The following is a 22,580-nucleotide window of genomic DNA, read 5'->3' on the forward strand; positions in this document are numbered from 1 at the left end:
ATTGGTGGTGAAGTGGTGCTGTTCCGCCGAGCGACTCACCCGTGCGTGCTGCAGCTGAAACTCTATTGCCTGCTGCTGCTCGCACAGTCTGGCCAGCATGTGCAAGGTGGAGTTCCACCTTGTGGGCACGTCGCACATAAGGCGGTGAGCGGGAAGGCCGAAGTTACACTGCAGCGCTGACAGGTGAGCAGCAGCAGAGTGAGAGCGCCGAAAGCGCGCACAGACGGCCCGCACTTTATGCAGCAGATCTGACATGTCAGGGTAAGTTTTAAGGAATCTCTGCACCACCAAATTCAGCACATGCGCCAGGCAAGGGATGTGCGTCAAACCGGCTAGTCCCAGAGCTGCTACGATATTTCGCCCATTATCGCACACCACCAGGCTGGGCTTGAGGCTCACTGGCACCAACCACTCATCTGTCTGTTGTTCAAGGCCCGTCCACAGCTCCTGCGCGGTGTGAGGTTTGTTCTCCAAACAGATAAGTTTTAATAACAATCAGAAGAAGAGAGCGCTGCCGGCACTGCTACACCTGACCAGTATGCAGGATTGCAAGGAAGACACAAGTAATGCGATTCAGTAAATGGATGCGGTGGTGCTCTGCTGAGGCAGACACAGTGGTATATTTGAAGGAGAGATGAGAAGAGACAGCGGCACTCACCAATTCCAAAGTAAAACGTCCAGTTTACTATACTTCTTAAAATCGGGTACAGGCAGGTCTGTGCACATAGATCAATGAAGGTGATCTATGTGCACAGACCTGCTTGTACCCGATTTTAAGAAGTATAATAAACTGGATGTTTTACTTTGGAATTGGTGAGTGCCGCTGTCTCTTCTCATCTTTCCTTCAAAGATAAGTTTTAAAACTGCCTGCTGTCATTTACCACTGGCTGTACTAAAGTTGGTGGTGAAGGTGTTATGCTGACCAGATGAGGAGCTGGTAGAGGATAAGGAAGCAGAGTAGGAGGAGGAAGCAACAGGAGGCAAACTGAAGCGCCCTGCAATCCTCGGTGGTGGAAGGACATGCGCCAAACTGCTATCCGCCTCAGGCCCAGCCGCCACTGCATTTACCCCCTGTGCTGTTATGGAAATATAACGGCCCTGACCGTGCTTACTGGTCCACGTATCCGTAGTCAGGTGCACCTTGCCACAGATGTCGTTGCGCAGTGCACACCTGATTTTGTCCCTTACTTGGTTGTGAAGGGAAGGGATGGCTCGCCTTGAAAAGTAGTGGCCGCTGGGCACGACGTACTGTGGGACAGCCACCGCCATAAGGCCTTTAAAACTATCCGTCTCCACCAGATGGAATTACAGCATTTCAAAGGCAAGTAATTTAGAAATGCTGGCATTCAGGGCTAGGGATCGCGGGTGGGTAGGGGAGTACTTCCTCTTCCTCTACAGCGTTTGGGATATGGAGAGCTGAATGCTTCCGTGGGATATTGTGGAGATGCTTGGTGACCCAGGTGTTGGTGTTGCTGGCAGATCCTCTGTCTGCGGGGTGCCAGGTGGCACTGTCACTCCAGAGCTGGATGAAGAGGCCGCGACTGCAGCAGAAGAGGAAGCAGGAGGAGCCAGAGACCTTTCTTAGTTTTTGAGGTGTCTACTCCACTGCAGCTCATGCTTTGCACTTAAATGCCTGGTCATGCAGGTTGTGCTCAGGTTGAGAACGTTTATGCCTCGCTTCAGGCTCTGATTGCACAGCGTGCAAACCACTCGTGTCTTGTCGTCATCACATTGTCTGAAGAACTGCCATGCCAGGGAACTCCTTGGAGCTGGCTTTGGTATGCTTGGTCCCTTGCTGCGGTGGGCAGTAGGAGGCGTACTGTCTAGAGGACGGCCGCTCCGCTTTTGCACCCTGCTCCCTCCTCTGCTGTGCTGGTGGCTCTGTGCGACCACCGCCTCTTCCGCCGAACTACATCGGTCACTCGCATGACCTTGATTCCATGTGGGGTCGAGGACCTCATCGTCCTCCACATCATCTTCCACCCAGTCTTCACCCCTGACTTCCTTGTTGGTCTGCACACTTTCGAAAGCCCCAGCAGTTGGCACCTGTGTTTCGTCATCGTCCGATACGTGCTGCGATGGTCCTCCCATGTACTCATCTTGAAAAATAAGTGGTTGGGCATCGGTGCACTCAATCTCTTCCACTTCTGGGGCAGGGCTAGGTGGATGGCCCTGGGATACCCTGCTAACAGAGTCATCAAAAAGCAGAAGAGACTGCTGCATGACTTGGGGCTCAGACTGCTTGGCTGATTTGCAAGGGGGTGAGGTGAAAGACTGATGGACATGGACTGCAGGTGCCAACTGTGGTCTTTCAGCAGGAGACTGGGTGGGAGACAATGTGAAGGAACTGGATCCACTGTCAGCAACCCAATCTACTATCGCATGTACTTGTTCAGGCCTCACCATTCGAAGAGCAGCATTAGGCCTGACCAAATACCGCTGCAGGTTTTTTCGCCTACTCGCACCTGAGGAAGGGGTTTCACTTGAGTGTGTAGCTGGCACAGATCGACCACATCCTCTCCCTGCAACAGAAGCTCCACCAGCAGCACCACGACCTAGGCCAGGTCCCTTATTTGATGCTCTCCTCATATTTTTTGAATTTAGGATCTTGCCCTAAATGGGTGTTTAATAGTAGAAAAGAACGACAGTATGTAAAGGGTGTATCTCACACGGCCTGAACCAGACTAGGCCTCAATTAAAGATTTATTTGCGCAAAATGGCTGTATTTCAAATGGCTATATTTTAAATGGCTGAATCAAACCTCTGTATGTATAGGGGGGATCTCACACGCCCTGAATCAGTGTAGGCCTGAATTAAAGATTTATTTGCACAAAATGGCTGTATTTCCAATGGGTGTATTTCAAATGGCTGAATCAATCCCCTGTATGTATAGGGAGGATCCCACACGCCCTGAATCATGGTAGGCCTGAATTAAAGATTTCCTTGCACAAAATGGCTGTATTTCAAATGGCTGAATCAAACCCCTGTATGTATAGGGGGGATCACACACGCCCTGATTCAGTGTAGGCCTGAATTAAAGATTTCTTTGCACAAAATGGCTGTATTTCAAATGGCTGTATTTCCAATGCCTGAATCAAACCCCTGTATGTATAGGGGGGATCACACACGCCCTGATTCAGTGTAGGCCTGAATTAAAGATTTATTTGCGCAAAATGGCTGTATTTCAAATGGCTGTATTTCAAATGGCTGTATTTCAAATGGCTGAATCAATCCCATATATGTATAGGGGGGATCGAACACGCCCTGAATCAGTGTAGGCCTGAATTAAAGATTTCTTTGCACAAAATGTCTGTATTTCAAATGGCTGTATTTCAAATGGCTGTATTTCAAATTGCTGATTCAAACCCCTGTATGTAGAGGGGGTATCTCTCACGGTTTGAACCACTGTAGGACTGAAGTAAATATATTTTTGCACAAAAAGGCTGTATTTCAAGTGGCTATATTTTAAATGGCTGAATCAAACCTCTGTATGTATAGGGGGGATCTCACACGCCCTGAGTCAGTGTAGGCCTGAATTAAAGATTTCTTTGCACAAAATGGCTGTATTTCCAATGGGTGCATTTCAAATGGCTGAATCAATCCCCTGTATGTATAGGGAGGATCCCACACGCCCTGAATCATGGTAGGCCTGAATTAAAGATTTCTTTGCACAAAATGGCTGTATTTTAAAATGACTGTATTAAAAATGGCTGAATCAAAGCCCTGTATGTATAGGGGGATCTCACACGCCCTGAATCAGTGTAGGCCTGAATTAAAGATGTCTTTGCACAAAATGGCTGTATTTCAAATGGCTAAATCAAACCCCTGTATGTATAGGGGGGGATCACACACGCCCTGATTTAGTGTAGGCCTGAATTAAAGATTTCTTTGCACAAAATGGCTGTATTTCAAAAGGCTGTATTTAAAATGGCTGATTCAAACCCCTGTATGTATAGGGGGGATCTCACACGCCCTGAATCAGTGTAGGCCTGAATTAAAGATTTCTTTGCACAAAATGGCTGTATTTCAAATGGCTGCATTTCCAATGCCTGAATCAAACCCCTGTATGTATAGGGGGGATCTAACACGCCCTGAATCAGTGTAGGCCTGAATTAAAGATTTATTTGCACAAAATGGCTGTATTTCAAATGGCTGTATTTCAAATGGCTGAATCAATCCCATGTATGTATAGGGGGGATCGAACACACCCTGAATCAGTGTAGGCCTGAATTAAAGATTTCTTTGCACAAAATGGCTGTATTTCAAATGGCTGTATTTCAAATGGCTGTATTTCAAATTGCTGATTCAAACCCCTGTATGTAGAGGGGGTATCTCTCACAGTTTGAACCACTGTAGGACTGAAGTAAATATATTTTTGCACAAAAAGGCTGTATTTTAAATGGCTGTATTTCAAATGCCTGATTCAAACCCCTGTATGTAGAGGGGGTATCTCACACGGTCTGAACCACTGTAGGCCTGAAGTAAATATATCTTTGCACAAAATGGCTGTATTTTGAATTCCTGATTTAAACCCCTGTATGTAGAGGGTGTATCTCACAGGGCTTGAACCAGTGTAGGCCTGAATTCAATATTGGTGCACCAAATGGCGGTATTTAAAATCTCTGAATGTAACCCAAATGTATTAAGGGTGTATCTCACAATGAACAACAAATTTTTTTGTGCCCAAACGAGTGTTTGTTTAACAACTGAATTTGACAGCAGTATATAAGCATGTAATTTCACACGTGCTGATGCTGCAAGGCCTGAAAATAGTGTTTTTTGTCAAAAAAGTGTGTTTTTCAAACCCCAGAAAATGATGGGTGTATTTCTTCAATTGAACACTGACTAATCAAGATGTTGTAGATTGCAAAAAAAGTGTTTTTTTGGTAACAGAATATGAAAGCTGTATATATTAAACTTGAATTTAACACTTGCAGATCTGGAAAATACAGTTTTTTGAAAAAAAAAGTGTGTTTTTCAAACCCCAGAAAATGATAGGTGTATTTCTACCTTAAATTGCACACTGACTAATCCATATGTTGTAGTTTGCCCCAAAAAAATTGTGATTTGCAATGTCCCAAAAGCTCAGATGCAGTGCTGGTGCATTTTGGTCAATGGCCTCAGGGCAGGGTAAAACGAGTGTGTCCTGCACCCACACAACTATTTCTAGGTAGATCGCTGAGTTTGATTCTCTTCTATTCTCTCCCTGAAATCGCAAGTCCAGCAGCATCCTCTCCCTACACTTGTAACAGCAGAGTGACGTGCAGCGCTACGTGACTCAAGCTTATATAGAGCCTGGGTCACATGCTGCTCTGGCCAATCACAGCCATGCCATTAGTAGGCATGGCTGTGATGGCCTCTTGGGGCAAGTAGTATGATGCTTGTTCATTGGCTGCTGTGCACCCTTTCAAAAAGCGGCAAGAAAGCGCCGAACACCGAACCCGAACTTTTACGGAAATGTTCGGGTCCGGGGTCCAAAAATCCGAAAGTTCGATACGAACCCGAACTCTACAGTTCGTGTTCGCTCTACCCTATACTAAAGCCTTTTGTGGAGTGTATAAGTGGAAAAAAGAAAAATATATTTGCCTTTAAGCGGTGCAGTTATATGTTCCAAAGCCTTTTGTGTCGTGTATAAATGGAAAAAAATAAGGGACTGTTTGCCGTTCAGCAGTGCAGTTATATGTTCTAAAGCGCTTTTGTGGAGTGTATAAGTGGAAAAAAGATAAATATATTTGACATTCAGCAGTGCAGTTATATGTTCTAAAGCCTTTTGTGGAAAAAAGAAAAGTATATTTGCCATTCAGAGGTGCAGTTACAGTGAGGAACAGAGGTATTTGAACACCTTGCGATTTTGCAAGTTCTCCCACTTAGAAATCATAGAGGGGTCTGAAATTCACATTGTATGTGCATTCCCACTCTGAGAGACAGAATAAAAAATAAATAAATCAGGAAATCACATTGTATGATTTTTAAAGAATTTATTTGTCTTTCACTGCTGAACATAAGTATTTGAACACCTGAGAAAATCAGTGTTAATATTTGGTACAGAAGCCTTTGTTTGCAATTACAGAGATCAAACATTTCCTGTAGTTCTTGACCAGGTTTGCACACACTGCAACAGGGCTTTTGGTCCACTCCTCCACACAGATCTCCTCTAGATCTGTCAGGTTTCGGGGATTTCGCTGAGCAACACAGAGTTTTAGCTCTCTCCAAAGATGTTCTATTGGATTTAGGTCTGGAGACTGGCTAGGCCACTCCAGAACCTTGATATGTTTCTTACGGAGCCACTCCTTGGTGATGCTGGCTGTGTGCTTCGGGTTGTTGTCATGTTGGAAGACCCAGCCACGACCCATCTTCAATGCTCAAAATCTCACAATAAATGGCACCATTCATCCTCTCCTTAATATAGTGCAGTCGTCCTGTCCCCTTCGCAGAAAAGCACCCCCAAAGCATGATGTTACCACCCCCATGCTTCACAGTAGGGATGGTGTTCTTGGGATGCAACTCATCCTTCTTTTTCCTCCAAACACGACGAGTGAAGTTTAGACCAAAAAGTTCTACTTTGATCTTATCTGACCACATGACTTTCTCCCATACTTTCTCTGGATCATCCAAATGGTCATTGGCAAACTTCAGACGGGCCTGGACATGTGATGACTCGAGCAGGGGAACCTTCCGTGCAATGCATGATTTGAAACCATGACAGTGTAGTATTCTACTGACAGTGACCTTTGAAACTGTGGTCCCAGCTCTCTTCATGTCATTGACCAGCTCCTCCCTTGTAGTTCTGGACTGATTCCTCACCTTTCTTATCATCAGTGATACCCCACGAGGTGAGATATTGCATAGAGCCCCAGTCCGAGTGAGACTGACAGTCATCTTTAGCCTATTCCATTTTCTAACAATTGCTCCAACAGTTGATCTATTTTCACCAAGCTGCTTGGCAATTGCCCCATAGCCCTTTCCAGCCTTGTGGAGGTCCACAATTTTGTCTCTGGTGTCTTTTGACAGCTCTTTGGTCTTGCCCATGGTAGTAGTTGGCTTCTGACTGTCTATCGGGTGGACAGGTGTATTTAAAGAGCTCAGACAGGTGCTACTAAGTTAGGTTAATGAGTGGATAGAGGTGGATTTTTTTTTTTTAATTTATATTTTTATTGTAACTTTTACAGTATAACAGGAAAGTAACCAGGTATCAAGGTATAGGCACGCAGGCCATGTCATAATAGTACAATATAGAGTGAGTACAAGTGAGAGATCATACATTACATGGAATATGAGTCAGGGTACAAGCCTGTCTCAGGCGACTTTAAGATACACTTCTAATATCCTAGATATTTATAAAGCTGAGAGTCAAGACCCGAAGTGGGGAGTAGAACCTTACAGCAAGGTGTTATGGTTTATCATCTGAGATGCCAAGGTATCTGAAGGAGCAGATGAAGTGGTGTGTGCTTGTGTTGAAAGGTTACTATAATAATTCAATTAGCGTATGTTTTACGGAGCTGAACTCATGGTTTGGGGGATCTATATTTGAGCCACATTGACCATTTCTTGAGGAAGGTCAAATGCGTGCGGGATTCCCAAGAGGATAATTCCTCAAATCTATGTATCTGGTCAATTTTTTGAATCCATTGGTCCAGGGTTGGTACAGTAGTCTGTAACCAAAATTTAGGGAGTTGGAGGCGTGCTGCCAAAATCATCTGTGTAAATACAAACGGTGGTTTAGCATTCACTCTCTCTTGATACAGTGAGAGTAAGGCAATTTGCGGGGAAGGCTGAAACGTTGTTCCACAAACGTTATTAGCCGTAGAAAAAACTTCGCTCCACCACTTCTGAATAAGTGGACAGGTCCACCAAATATGGAGGAAAGTTCCTCTCTCTCCAAGGCACCTCCAGCACGTATCAGAAGCAGAACCAGCAAATCTCGCTATCTTGTCTGGTGTATTGTACCATCTTGTTAGGATTTTATAACTGTTTTCCCTGATTCTGACACAGCGAGAGACCCCGTGGGGGAGTTCTAGTAAATTAGGTAGGGATTCATAAGGAAGTGTGACATTGAGATCATATTCCCATTGCATAATGAAGGATGGTTTGGCTACCATAGGGGGTAGGCGTAGTTTACTGTATAACCGTGATATAAGTTTTCTAGGCAGTGTTTGTTGTGATATCAAAGCTTCCAGCCAAACTAGAGGGCGTAGGAGATCGCCCACCTTGACGTGTTGTTTTATGTAGGCCCTAAGGTAAGTAACAGATAAAAAATCTTGAGGATGAGGGTTAAGTAGGGTATTTGTGTCTCCTAGGTCCATCCAATCCCCATTAGGGAGAGCTAAAGATATTATTGGTGTTAAAGAAGACTTCAGACCTATTGAAGTGGAGTCTCTTAATGCAGAAGGGGCCGTGCTTAAAACATCTTTTACAGTCAGGGTGGGCGAGGGGAATGGGATAGAGCCATGTGTGGATGATAACCACCTCCACGTCTCCAGCATTGCTTGAACAATTGGATAAGGTGACATGTGTCCAGGAAAGACCGTCTCCTGGCCCAAGAGAAGCGCTCTAGCTGGTCTGTTCAATATATCAAGCTCTATCTGAACTACAGCCGAAGGTGGAGAGGGGCTCATCCAAGCTAATAAGCGCGAGATGAGAATGGCCCTCCCATATAGCTCCGGACTTGGTAGGCCTATTCCTCCCGCTTGCCTAGGCTTAATAAGGAGAGAAGTAGAGAGTCTCGCCTTCTTTCCATTCCAAATGAAAGACCTAAATTTTTTCATAATGGAGTCATAATAATACTTGGGGACGGGAATGGGTAGAACTTGCTGCAAGTAGGTGAGTTTGGGAAGTATTAAGGATGAAAGAAGGTTCTTTCTACCGAACCAAGATAGTGTTGGGCTAGATCTGGCCAGGTTATCTATTGCCTCCATAATGGATTTTCTTAAGGGAATGTAGTTAAGAGAATAGAGCTCCGTGATATCTGGACTAATTTTGACCCCTAAATATGTAATATTGGGAGAGGACCAGTTATATGGGGAATCTAACATTAAATGCTCTTTGGTTGCCCGAGAAATACCTGAACATAAAACCAGCGATTTATTCGCGTTGATTTTAAAATCTGACAATATGCTGTATGTGTTTAGGTGGGACTGGATTCGGGGTAGAGACGCTTTTGGATTTATCGTCATTATGAGAACATCGTCCGCGAAGGCTGCAATTTTCTGTTCCCTGCCTCCCAAACACAGACCCAACACCTCCCGGTCCAATCTTATATTTGCTAAAAGTGGCTCGAGAGCTAGTATAAATAGAAGAGGCGAGAGAGGGCATCCCTGCCGAGTCCCATTTCTAATAGCAAAGAAGGGGGATATAGTACCATTAACTAGTACTGAGGCTGTTGCTTGTTCGTACATCGAAAAAACTGCTTTAATGTAGGGATCAGGTAGGCCGAATCCATGCAGCACTTGTTTTAAATATGACCAGTTGACCCTGTCAAATGCTTTCTCAGCATCTGTACTGAGTAAAAGCAAGGGAGAGGAAATCTTTTTAGCATGACAAAGAACATTAATCACTCTTGTGGTATTGTCCTTGCCTTCTCTGCTGCGGACAAAACCCACCTGATCCCCATGAACAAGCTGAGGTAGAAGAATGGCTAATCTATTAGCCAACATCTTGGCCAGGAGCTTTAGGTCTATGTTTAGGAGGGAAATGGGCCTGTAATTAGAGCAAAGTTTAGCGTCTTTCCCTTCTTTGGGGATGAGAGTTATGTGGGCCGCCGTCATGTCTCTTGAGAGGGGGGTTCCCTTAAGTGTCTGATTACAAACTTCTAACAGATGAGGGAGAAGGATTTCTTGGAACGTTTTGTAGTATGCTAATGGAAGGCCATCAGGGCCAGGACTTTTGCCTTTCGGCATTTGGTTCATAGCTTTCTTTAATTCGTTTAAGGAGAAAGGTGCTGAAAGCATTGACTTCTGTTCCAAGTCAATAGCGGGAAGTTTCGCTGTTTCCAAAAAAGAAGATATTGGTGGGACAAGGGTTTTTGGGTCTAGAGTAGGGGGAAGATTATATAAATCGTTATAAAACGAACGGAATTGAGCAGCAATTTGATTGACCGCAAAAATAGGGGTGTCATCCTGTGAGGATAATTGGTGGACATAATTAGTGGATCTCCTTCCCTTGATCCTATTCATTGCGAATTTGGTAGCCTTATCTCCGTGTGCGAAGAATTTGTGCTGGAAGCTCATGTAGTATTTAGCTGACCTGTTAGCTAAGAGTGATCTAAATTTGGCCCTATATTCTGATAGCTTTTTGAGTTGAGAGTCAGAGGGATTGGCTTTGTGGCCAGACTCAAGCGCCTGGATATTTTTTAGGGTGTCATCTATTTCTCTATCTCTCTCTCTTTTTTGGTATGTGCCAATGTTAATAAATTGTCCTCTAATAACTGGTTTATGGGCATCCCAGAGGGTGTTGGCAGCTATGTCTGGACTTTTATTTAGTGAGAAATATTCTTTTAGGTGCCTAGAGATCCGTTCCACTGAATCTTGGTATCCCAGAAGGGTCTCATTTAATCGCCAATTGAAACTCGAGGGTGTCTCATTTGGGGCCAATACTGTAATATATATTGGGGAATGGTCTGATAAGTGGATAGCACCGATAGATGCCTCTCTGCATAGATGTATGTGTTCCTTGGAGATGAACAAGTAGTCTAGTCTATGGTAGGTTTTATGTACAGGTGAAAAGAAAGTGAAATCCTTGGCACTAGGGTGGAGGGATCGCCAGACATCAATCAGATGTAGATCCCAAAAAGTATTTTTTATAGCTTTAAGGGCCCGTCTGGATTGGGATGACTTATGGGTGGAAGTATCTAGTTGAGGGACTAGAGCTACATTTAAGTCTCCTCCAGTTATCACTATACCCTCCTTAAATGACTCAATAATAGGGAAAACGTCAGAAAACCAGCGTGATTGGTTGGAATTGGGGGCATATAAGTTAATGAAGGTGTATGTTTGTGGCCCTATTGTACCCTTAAGTAATATATACCTGCCCTCTGGGTCTAAACTTTGACTGACTAGTTTGAATGGGATTTTCCTCTGCAGCCCAATACTAACCCCGCTGGAGGCTGAGGAATTGGACCCACAGTGGTACCAGTTGGAGAAATGGGAGAACCGCATATCTGGATATCGGTTGAAGCGGAAATGTGTCTCCTGAAGGAATATCACACTAACCCCGGCTTTTCTTAGAATGGCAAAGATTTGGCTCCGTTTGGAAGGGGAGTGAAAACCTTTGACATTGTAAGAGGCTACTGACAAATCAGTCATTATTTGTGTTGTGTGTGAATTTACCTTGGTGCTGTTGTGGTCCCTTTTTAGAAGAAATGTCAGGTTCACTGTGGTCTTTTGTCCCATGTATCGTGGTGATTATGCGTGGATAAGAGTCACTCCAATTCGATAAAAGAGACATATACCTTGAGTCAGGGATAGGGGAAAAGAACAATGCATAACTTGTTAAACCAACAATAAGAACAAACATAGACAAATTGTAGTTTGTCGAAATCAGGAGGGGGTTAATTGGTCTGTAGACCATTTGGGAGATCGTGTAACGCCCATAAGAAAGCAGTAGTAAGGCAAAGATGGAAAAGGAACATCAAAAGACTTATGATCAAGCTGTCAGGAAAACATATAGGCAGCAATAACACATATATAAGGCAATATACGGGTGGCGGCTTTGGATATTAGCATAACATAAGGCTACCATATTATGTACAAAGAAAAGTCTTTTTACTGCTCTTGTGAAAGACTTCTTGGAGTGAGCTGGAGACCTCTTTTCTTAGATCTGGAGGACTTCGGTGTACGTGGTAATTCAAATGGAGTAACTTTAGGGATATCTGGCAGAGCACGTAAGTCCTGAAATAGTTCCCAGTTTTCGATCGGCAGTGGCGGTATGTTTAATAGCTCAAAGGTAGATATAAGGTCTGTGAACGATGATATATTGGCCCTTTTGCCCGCATATGAGAAGGTTAGACCGAAGGGGTAAGACCAGCGATACAGAACTTTCTTGGAGCGTAGCCAATCTGTCAACGGCTTGAGGGATCTACGCTTCTTCAGAGTTGAGGGAGCTAGGTCCTGATATATGTCAATTTTAGAATCTTCATATGTTATATCCGGGTGGTTTCTAGCAGCTTCCAAGATGGCAGTTTTCACTTGAAAGTTCAGGAACCTACAAATTATATCCCTAGGGGGTTCAGCCGGCTTGGGTTTAGGCCTGAGGGCTCTGTGCGCTCTTTCTATAATTATATCTTGGGGGAAATCAGGGCCCAATAAAGTCCCGCATATTTCAACAATGGAGGTCTGAACGTCTCCAGGGGATACCGATTCTGGCATGCCCCTGAATCTCAAATTATTTCGGCGCCCCCTGTTTTCCTGGTCTTCTAGTGAGCTGTGTAAATCGTTTAGGTATAGGGCACAGCGGCTAAAAGAGTCTGTCACCGCAGACTGATGGTTTAATATCTCTGCTTGATGCGACTCCAGGTTTTCTACCCGGCCCCCAATCTGCCTCACCTCGTTCCTGCATGCTGCCAACTCTGCCAGGATCGGCTCCATTATTCTGCTCAGAGCGCGGTCGAGGTATTTTCTTGTGACCGGGAGGTCTGATCTGGTGTGTGTGTCATCCGAATCGCTGTCCCCCTCTGATTGTGCCGGGGCGCGCTTCTGTGACTTGGCTTGTGGTGTCGGCGCCATCTTAGGCTCTCTGGCTGCTACCGTTGCGGCAGCTTTCTTCAAGAATTTCTCCATGTCACCTCCAGCGATCTGGTTTTTGGAAGGAGCAGGAGTGTCACCTTGCCTGGCATTCCCGATCTTCACCATCTTCGCCTCAGTAAGCTGATTTTAGCTGACGTTAGTGACGATCTCTACATAGAGCTCAGAGCTATGCGACCATCTTCATCCGGCGCAAGCTCCGCCCCCCTAGAGGTGGATTTTTTAAAGGCACAGTAACAGGTCTTTGAGAGCCAGAATTCTTACTGTTTCTCAGGTGTTCAAATACTTATGTTCAGCAGTTCAAGACAAATAATTTCTTTAAAAATCATACCATGTGATTTCCTTTTTTTTTTTTTTTATTCTGTCTCTCAGAGTGGAAATGCACCTACAATGTAAATTTCAGACCCCTCCATGATTTCTAAGTAGGAGAACTTGCAAAATAGCAGGGTGTTCAAATACTTTGTTCCTCACTGTACAGTATATGTTCTAAAGCCCTTTTTTGCGTGTATTAGTGGCACCAAAAAAGTATTTGCCGTTGTGTGGTGAAGTTAAAAAATTTCATCCCTTTTTGGCGTGTATTAGTGGAAAGAAAAAGGGCTTATTAGCCGTAGAGTAGTGTAGTGAGCAAATTACAGAATTATTTGTTGTTTTTTTTTATTTCCTATTTATTTATTTATTTAGTAATTTATTTGATCTAACAGTATGTTAGACAGATAAGTACCAGGCCCTGCACAGGGGAGTGATAGAGGCCTAAATGATTCTGGTGCAGGCACAGGTTGCAGCAGAGTAAGGGGGCATGGCAGCAGGAGTTGCAGCAAGAAGCCTGAGCTCCCAGTGTTATTTAGCAGTCATATATTGACTAGCAACCTAGCGATTCTTGAATGGTTGACTCGTCATCTACTTCGTCCCAAGTGACATCAGACACCCCCAGCCAATTGTCGGTAGTTGACATGGCCCGGGAGCAGGCCCTGTGCCCTCAACTGTCCTTAACCTGCCTCTGTCCTTTTCTGTTCCCTCAGCCAGAGAAGTATTATATGCTAATGGCTCAGCCCCACTATATAGCAAGGACGAGCTACTAGAGGACAGTTAGCAGTTACTGGTCAGCCAAGATGTGGAGGAGACATCCGACACTTTTTCCGCTAGGCGGGCAAGTAGTGAGGAGGAGAGTGGTGTGGGAGATGGTGTTGAGAGCAGTGAGGCTCCTGACCCAGAGACCGTTGAGTAGGACATCAGTGCTGTGCAGACAGTACTTGATGATGATGATGTAGCTGATCGCACTTGGGAGCTGGCTGAATTAAGTGCTTCATCATCATCGGGAGAAGAGGGTGGCAGCTTGCCCGTGAGGCAGCGCGAAGCCAGTAAGTTGCTAGCGTGGCCGGGAGCCAGCAGGGTGGCAGCAGTGGGAGGTCGGTAGCCAAACGTGCCTGGGATACACCACTCGCTTTGAAGGAGCCTACCTGCCCGGAAAGAAGTGGTGCACGGATTCAACACTGTAACAACAGTCAGTGCGTAGTGTTGGAGGTAAAATCACCTACTCGGCAGTGTGGCAGTTTTTTGTTAAGCCGCAGGAGGAGGTGAACATGGCCATATGTAGAATCTGTGGGCAGAAGGTAAAGCGTGGCCAGGGTGACAATGTTGGCACCATGGCCCTGCGTCAACATATGCAGCGTCACCATAAAGTGGCCTGGGAAAACCGTGGCACCGATATGGTAGTCCAGCCTGCTGCAGCAACTGCTGCATCACCCAGTGGCACGCACCCGGTTTCAGGCAGTCAAGGCTCCATCACCTCAGCCGAAGGGAGCTGTCTGTCCTTCCCATCATCTGCTGGTCCTGATGCTCCTGCTCCTCCTCCTACTCTTCGGCAGTAATTCCATCAGCAATCGATCACCAAACGGATTGCCAAGAGACAACAATATGATTGCATTCATCCAACGGCGCAGAAGCTGAATGTGCTCCTGTACAAGTTGCTGGTGCTGCAGTCCCTCCCTTTCCAAGTGGTGGACACTGCATCTTTCAGAGAACTGATGGCTTGTGCTGAGCCAAGGTGGAGAGTCCCAAGCTGTCATTTCTTTGCCAAAACAGCAGAACCAGCCTTTCACAAACATGAAGGTGGGCCAGTCCCTGAGCCTGTCGGTGTCTGCCGACGCATGGAGCTGTAACTACAGTCAGGGACAATACATGTCCTTTACTGCCCACTGGGTGAATGTAGTTCCTGCACAGCCACACCAGCAAGGTGACGCCACTTCCGCCTCAGCGTTCTCATGCTATTGGTCCTGCGACAATGCGCCTCTGCCTCCTCATCCTCCACCGTGTCCTCAGCCTCCACTGCAGGGACAATTCACAGTGCCCCTCCAGCATACCACATGTGCCGGGCACGACGGTGTCATGCTGTTCTGCACCTCGTTTGCCTGGGTGAACTGAGTCACACAAGGGAGGAACTGCTCTGTGTCCTTCATCATGAAATTGAATAATGGCTTTCTCCGCGACAACTCAAAATCAGAACTATAGTGATCAAAAATGGAAAGAACATGGTGTCAGCTCTGCGTCAAGGAGGGCTGAGCCATGCGCCCTGCATGGCACACCTGTTCAATCTGATTGTCAAGCCGTTCCTGAAGTTTTCCATCCATCTGTAAGACATCCTACAAATGGCCAGGAAACTTTACATGCACTTCAGCCACTCGTACACCGCAAAGCACACCCTCCTTGAGCTTCAGCGGCAGAACGGCATCCCCCAACATAGGCTGATATGCGACGTTTCCATCTGTTGGAATTCCACCCCCATATGTTGGATCGACTATAAGAACAGAAAAAGGCCATAAACGATCTCTTGATGATCCAAGCGGACAGGTGTACTCCTCTGTGTAACTTTGATTTTAGCCAGTGGCACCTGCCATTTGCTCAGGCCCTTTGAGGAGGCCACATTATTTGTCAGTCGCCAGGACTACGGGATGAACAACGTCATCCCACTGCTTCATGTGATGGAACAGATGCTGGTAAATCTGGCTGGTCAGGGGACTGGAGACGTGGTGCATAGATCTCACTGCCACATGAGCCCTGTGGGGGCTGAACTGGAGGAGGAGGAGGACATTGGAGCATAAGCAATGTGTAGTGAAATGGGTGGTTTTACACACAGGTCACAGGAGAAGAGGAGCAGGAGCAGCCAGAGGAGCTACAGGGCGATGAGGAAGACGAGGCAGAGGACCCAGACACACCGTGGCAGTATGCAGTGGAGATGGAGGCAGGGAATCCCTCTCAGTCACTTGCACAAATGGCCAGATGCATGATCACTTGCTTGCGTAGTGACAGACGAATTGTCACCGTTCGGCAGAGGGATGACTTCTGGCACTCCACCTTGTTAGACCCTCACTACGGGTCCAAAATGGGGGCCTTTTTTACACCCGCTGGGAGGGAGGACAAACTGAACTACTATTGAGACATCCTATTTAGTGAGTTGGCCACTACCTATCTGCGCCATTGTCTATTCTCTCACAGGTCTGACCAGGGGGGCCCTCTTCGCTCACATTCCTCTGCCATGCCTGCTGTGGCAAGGTGGGGAGGGGGGGTATGAGCTGTTCCAGCTCCATCAGCAGCAACTTGAGTCTAAAGTCACTGATGAGCAGCTTTCTTCACCCGTCTAGTAAAGAAACTACTCACCAGCAACAGCAGATATACCTGGAGCAGTACCTGAACCAGCAGGTGGTGGCATACTTGGACAGTACCCTGCCACCCCACATTGAAGATTCCCTGGACTGCTGGGCAGCCAAACGGGATTTGTGGCCCCAACTAGCAGAGTTTTCCCTGGAAAAGCTGTCCTGCCTGGCCAGTAGTGTGGCATCAGAGTGGGTGTTTAGTGCGGCGGGGGCCATAGTTACCTCAAGAAGGACTCGCCTGTCCGCCCAAAATGTGGAGAGACTGACCTTTGTCAAGATGAATCAGGCGTGGATCAGCCATGATTTCCACCCACCAATGCCTGATGCAACAGACTAGATCATCCATGGTGCCACACCAACACTTTGACAAAAGAGACCGGTTTCTTCTGGCTACCTGCCTCAGCTCCTATTCTGATGCTGCCACCCGCCTGATTCCACACATCTGATGCCAAGTGCACCTTCTTTCATCCACCATCTTCAGCTGGTACTCATATTGCCACCCACCTCCCCACTCTGTCACCGGGTCACTCTGTGGTCTCCTGATGCTGCTGCTACCACCCTACTCTTTCACCGGGTCAATCTATTGTCTCCTGATGCTGCCTCCACCTCCACACTATGTGACCTTGCCACTCTGCGGTCTCCTGATGCTGCTGTCACCTCCACACTATGTCACCTTGCCACTCTGTGGTCTCCTGATTCTGCTGTCACCTCCACTCTATGTCACCTTACCGCTCTGTGGTCTCCTGATGCTGCTGCCACCTCCACCCTATGTAACCTTGCCACTCTATGGTCTCCTGATGCTGCTGCCACCTCCCCACTCTTTCATCGGGTCACTCTGTGGTCTCCTGATGCTGTTGCCTCCTCCACACTATGTCACCTTGTCACTCTGTGGTCTCCTTATTCTGCTGCTGCCACCGCCACACTGTCATTGTGCCACTCTGTGGCCTCCTCCTGATGCTGCTGCCGCCATCTCCACACTATGTCATTGTGCCACTCTGTGGCCTCCTGATGCTGCCACCATCTCCACACTCTGTCATTGTGCCGCTCTGTGGCCTACTCCTAATTCTGCTGCCACCTCCAGACTTTGTCATTGGGCCACTCTGTGATCTCCTCATGCTGCTTCTGTTCTGGTTCTGGTCAAGCTGCCAGTTTGGTTGATGTACTGCTCCAAATTAATTAATGTTAAAGTATACGTATACTGAGAGATCAATACTGAGACAACACACAGCTGGGGGTTATAACAGGATCTCGGGTTTATTGCGGAACAGTAGACAGTATATAGGACGGAAAGGAGTGGGGGGTGTAAGATGGTGTGTATCTTTTCTATTGGCTATAAACTCTGTATTTTCTGTCACATCGATGACAAGAGGAAGTCTCCCCCCCTCCCCCCTTGCTGGTGGGTGAAGCCTTTACTTCTTCTTTCTTTGAAGCTGCTTGCTTGAGCTGAACGGAAACCGTCTTGTGACACATGATAAAGCAAAGAGCAAGATACTTGTTATAGGCATTGGCTGGGTACCTGGACGCCATTTTAACTACAGTATAGTTCTCAACAAGCAAGTATCCATTTTGTATCAATACATAGTCCATAACAGTCCTCCCTTGGAAACTTGATTGTAGACTTTCTCTTACCTAATGAATCCCCTGGCATACCATTCGTATCCTCTTCACCCTCAGTGGCGACAACCTACCCCTTCTAGGTAGGCTCCCGGTTGCTCGGACTTGTGGTAATACCCTGGGATTCATCTCACCCTATCTCTGCCAGGCATCATAGTGAGGAGGGGGAGCTGTGTTGAGCGATGTTTCCTTCTGTTCTTCCTCATCACCATACATGAGCATGATTGTTTGTTCATCAATTTTTTTCATTCTTTTTAAAAGGCGGGTCACACAAATAAGAACGAGCTTAATAACTACATATATCACCAATAGTATTAGGGCTACCTGTAATATTTCTTAAACAATTCCCATGAGCCAACCCCCAATACCTTTAAACCAGTTGGCCGGGTTAAGGAAGGAGAAGGTATCAGACCACCATGTATCTTTATCAGCTTTATGTGCGTCCAGCCATGTATCCCTTAGATCCGGCATTTTCTCTAGACCCACCTTAACTTGCAAATTACCCTGCGGGTCTATGTAATGGCAACAAGTGGGTCGCACAACCTAGCACATACCTCCATATTTAGCTGTAACCTAGTCTAGAAGTAATGTGTGTTTGTTGGTGACAATGATCAACTGGTTTTGCACAATGTTCGAGGTATTCATAAGTCTCATCACTTCCCATATTTGATCATCTAGATAATCAGTTGCCACCACCAAATGATCCCACATCTGCACTGTAACGGATCTCCTGGCACCCCGACCGGGTACCTCCGTTGATAAATGCTCCTAGTGCTTTCCGAGGACTCCAAGCACTCCACTTGACACCGTACGCACTGCAGACCCCACGAACCGCCGAAGCTTAGTTGAGGTCTCACCGTCTCCTACCCACCCTGAACCTACGACAAGGCTCCAGGCTCCAGTGGGTGAACCTCTCCTAAAACCAGAGAGCAGGAACAGCTCTTACAAGAGCTAGTAGTAAAGCCAGGGGAGTATAGCAAATCTCCCAGCGTATAGCAATCCCCCAGTGTTGATCAGTTACCCAAACAACAGCCTCAACATGATGAAGGATAAAACAGGCACACTTTATTGGGGGCTACCCGCCCGTATTTATGCAGGTCCCCATCTGTTGGACACGCCCCTAGGGGACCAGAAGGAAGACTGTGACACAGGACAGATACGTAGCAACTCAGGATACACAGACACAACACATCCCCACAATGCATCATGGTTTCCTCCTCTCTGCCCTGGAGACACCCGAGGAGCAATTCAATTATCTCTCAGGACAAAGGGAAATCGCCAATACACATGTGGAGACAACAGGACAGAAATCACCACCCAAATACACAATGTCACACCCCCACAGCAAACACAGACATTTAACATATCCCCAGATAGCTCAAGTCTGAGTGCATATCACTAGGTGAATGGCACTCAGAATACACGAATACAATCAAATTAGCTATCTGGGTACCCTCACATAACATAAAATACAATTCCAAAGACAGATTTAAGCTGTGCGGCTGGTCTGTCTTCTCCTTTAAAGTTAGTATGGGCCATAATCCTGAGGCAAGAGGCTGGTAAACAGGCCTCTCCAAAACCCAGTGGCGAGGTTGTTTCGCCACATGCACTATCATGGGATATATGAAAAGGCTACTAAGAATTTTATTGGAAATGCTCATTTCTACAACATGTGGCTTACCGTTTGGTCTGGGGGTGTTATCTTTGGCCCTACGGTACAGGTGTGTTTAGGAATAGCATTTATGTCAATTTCAGAGTGTGGTACTATAAAGCTGGCAGGAGTAAGCCTGGCGATGGTGCACAGTCCTGTGACATTCTTGGATAACCATTTGTACACTTTGTGTCCACAAACTAAGTATATGTCTTCTGGAACTGCCACTGCTGTGCTATTGAATAATTGGGTAATTAATTTGGCTAATTTTATCCCTTTTGCCAGCTCATATCCTAAATGTCATACCTTTGGTTTGTACTTGGAGACAATAACAGTGTGTCCAGCTAGGAAAACATGTGACATTAGCCCAGAGTCCCTCTTGCGAGGGAGTAGAGCTATAATCTATCGAGGGTCCTGATCTGTTTATCATACGCCATGGGGCATCTGCCCGCCCTGCGACAGGTAAGGACACTTCCCTGTCCTTGTCTTTACTGGATTTAACTCAGTATATGCTAGTGAGAAAGATAGTAGAGTTAGACAGGTCAATCAGTTCAGAAAGGTCCCGGGGTATTGCATAGGCATAAGGCATACTGGCTGAGCTCATGGGACTGTGGGTACAGATCCAACAATCTCTGAGTTTCAGTCTCATTCAACCCCTCGACTAGAATTTGATGGTGTAGTATCAGTGAATTGTCCCATTCATCACCCAGTGGTGTGAACACTGCTGATATGTCTACAGTCAAAGTCATGATAAGTAGATGGACCCTGATGGCTTATTGTTCCAGGGTCGTCGGGACAGCCTTTACTCTTTTTTACAATGTGAGGTGTGGATCCAGGTAAGCCTCCCTTCGAGTTTCACAGAGGTCGGGGTAGTCAGCAACACCTGGTCCGGCCCCTCGTATAGTGGTTTGAGGGTGTTTCTGACGTGTTTCTTGACCACCAACCACTCTCCAGGTTTCAGAGTGTGGCTTCCCTCTAGGGAGTCAGGATCTGGAATGGAAGAGAAAACTTGTGCACATATGTTAGACAATTGTTTACTCAGCAGAATCACATATTTTGCAACAGATTCAAAATGCATTTGCAATTGCTGTGGGAAGTACTGCCCCATCCTAGGCCCTGTCCTAAACAAAATTTGGTGTGGAGGCCTAGGGGTGTGTCTAACTAAAAATAGTGCTATTGGCAGGCATTGTACCCCACTGAGCCCTGTCTCCCTAGTCATTTTCAGCATCTTGGACTTCAGTACCCCGTTCAGTCGTTTGACTTTGTCGCTGCTTTGGGGTCTGTAGGGCGTGTGATAGGCTAAGTGTGACCCCACCATCTTCCAGACTTCTTGGGTTAAGCTAGCAGTGAATGCTGGGCCCTAATCACTCTAAATGACCTCAGGTACTCCAAACCTACAAACAGTTTCCTGCATTAGTTTCTTAGCAGTTGTTGTGGCTGTCTGATTTCGGATGGGGTAGGCTTCTGGCCATCCAGAGAAAAAGTCTACCACTACTAGCACATATTGAAACCCTTGGCACATTGGCATCCTGATGTGGTCAATTTGAATCCGTTGGAACGGGCACTGGGCTTTGGGGAGACATTTGGTTGGTGTAGGCTCAGTTCTTCCCGGGTTGCACTGTGCACAGATGAGGCGAGACTAAGTATGCCTCACCAGGACAGGGGGTTATCCCTGGGGCCACCCATATTTTGTCAATTAGTTCATTAATGATGGTCTTAGATTGGTAGGTGGGCCCATTAGCTATTGAAGCTATCAGAGGATAGAGAGCTTTGGGCAGACATACTCTCTTTCCTTGGGTCCACAGTCCAGATTCTTTCTCTTCTTGGGCTGACTCTTTTAGCCAATCCAATTTTTCTCCCAGGAGACCTCTTTTGGTTTCTGTGTTAGGTCTGTTGTGGACTCTGTTGCCATCAAGTGTTGTTTTTCTTCCTCTTTCACTGCTACTTGCTTTGCTGCTTGATCAGCTAGGGCCTTTCCTCTGGCTTCAGAGGTGTCAGCTCGAGTGTGCCTGTAGATCAATAAAATCTTCAGATTCTCCAGTATACTCCCCCCTTGGAAGAGGGAGAAGAGCAGCAGGATTGAGGATGTGACATCTTTGAATAGTGACATTATCAGGTAGGAGCAGGCTACCTTGCAACCATAGGTGACGCTGATTAGTCAGATGCCTAGGTTGTGTTTGTTGGAGAATGGCAGAAATGTCATGTGGTGCTAGGATAGTGAGGGGGTGGCCAAGTACCATATCAGAAGTGGTGTCCAGCAGGGCACTGGCTGCATGTAGAGCTCTGACACAGGAAGGGGCTGCCCTGGCTACTGGGTCCAGTCTCTTTGTATAGTAGGACTTTGGGGTCCTTCAGGGTCACAGTGACTGGTGGGACATGGAGGCATCCGATATCCTTGGGTCCTCTGGCCCAGAGAGTATCGGGGATAAGGTGCAAAATGGTTTGCAGCGAATCCCCTTGCTCATATGAATCAGTGCAGAATTTTATTGCCAGACATCCGGCAGCCGAGGGTGTCACATAATTTGAGCGAAAACCACAAAGACCAAGAAGCGAGACAGTTTCTTATCAGAAAGAGGATCTTAAACTAACACAGCAGAAACTAACATTTCTGTAAAAAGAAAAAAGGTGGGGGTCAACTGATCCCCCGTAGCTGTCCTGCAATGTGGTGGAATGATCTGCTAATTTTGCTCTTGCCCATTTTTCTATAAAGTATTCCACCGACTCATGATCCCAGGGGTCAAAGTTCTGACCCCTCAGCTCAGGGATGGGAATGTGGTCCATTATAGTGGGCAACATGGTAGCTCAGTGGTTAGCACTGGTGCCTTGCAGCACTGGGGTCCTAGGTTCGAATCTGACTAAGGACAACATCTGCATGGAGTTTGTATGTTCTCCCTGTGTTTGCGTGGGTTTCCTCCGGGTACTTCTGTT

General features: G+C 46.4%; 1 long non-coding RNA gene across 1 annotated transcript; it reads left to right on the forward strand.

Moving 5' to 3' along the window:
* The first annotated feature begins 243 nt into the window (after positions 1 to 243).
* LOC121005243 lies at positions 244 to 22,339 on the forward strand. Its single transcript, XR_005779896.1, has 3 exons — positions 244 to 255; positions 7,102 to 7,105; positions 21,911 to 22,339. It is a non-coding gene; the product is annotated as an uncharacterized LOC121005243 (long non-coding RNA).
* The last annotated feature ends 241 nt before the right edge of the window (positions 22,340 to 22,580 follow it).

This window comes from Bufo bufo, chromosome 6 (genome assembly GCF_905171765.1).
Source record: "Bufo bufo chromosome 6, aBufBuf1.1, whole genome shotgun sequence".
Taxonomy (NCBI): domain Eukaryota; kingdom Metazoa; phylum Chordata; class Amphibia; order Anura; family Bufonidae; genus Bufo; species Bufo bufo.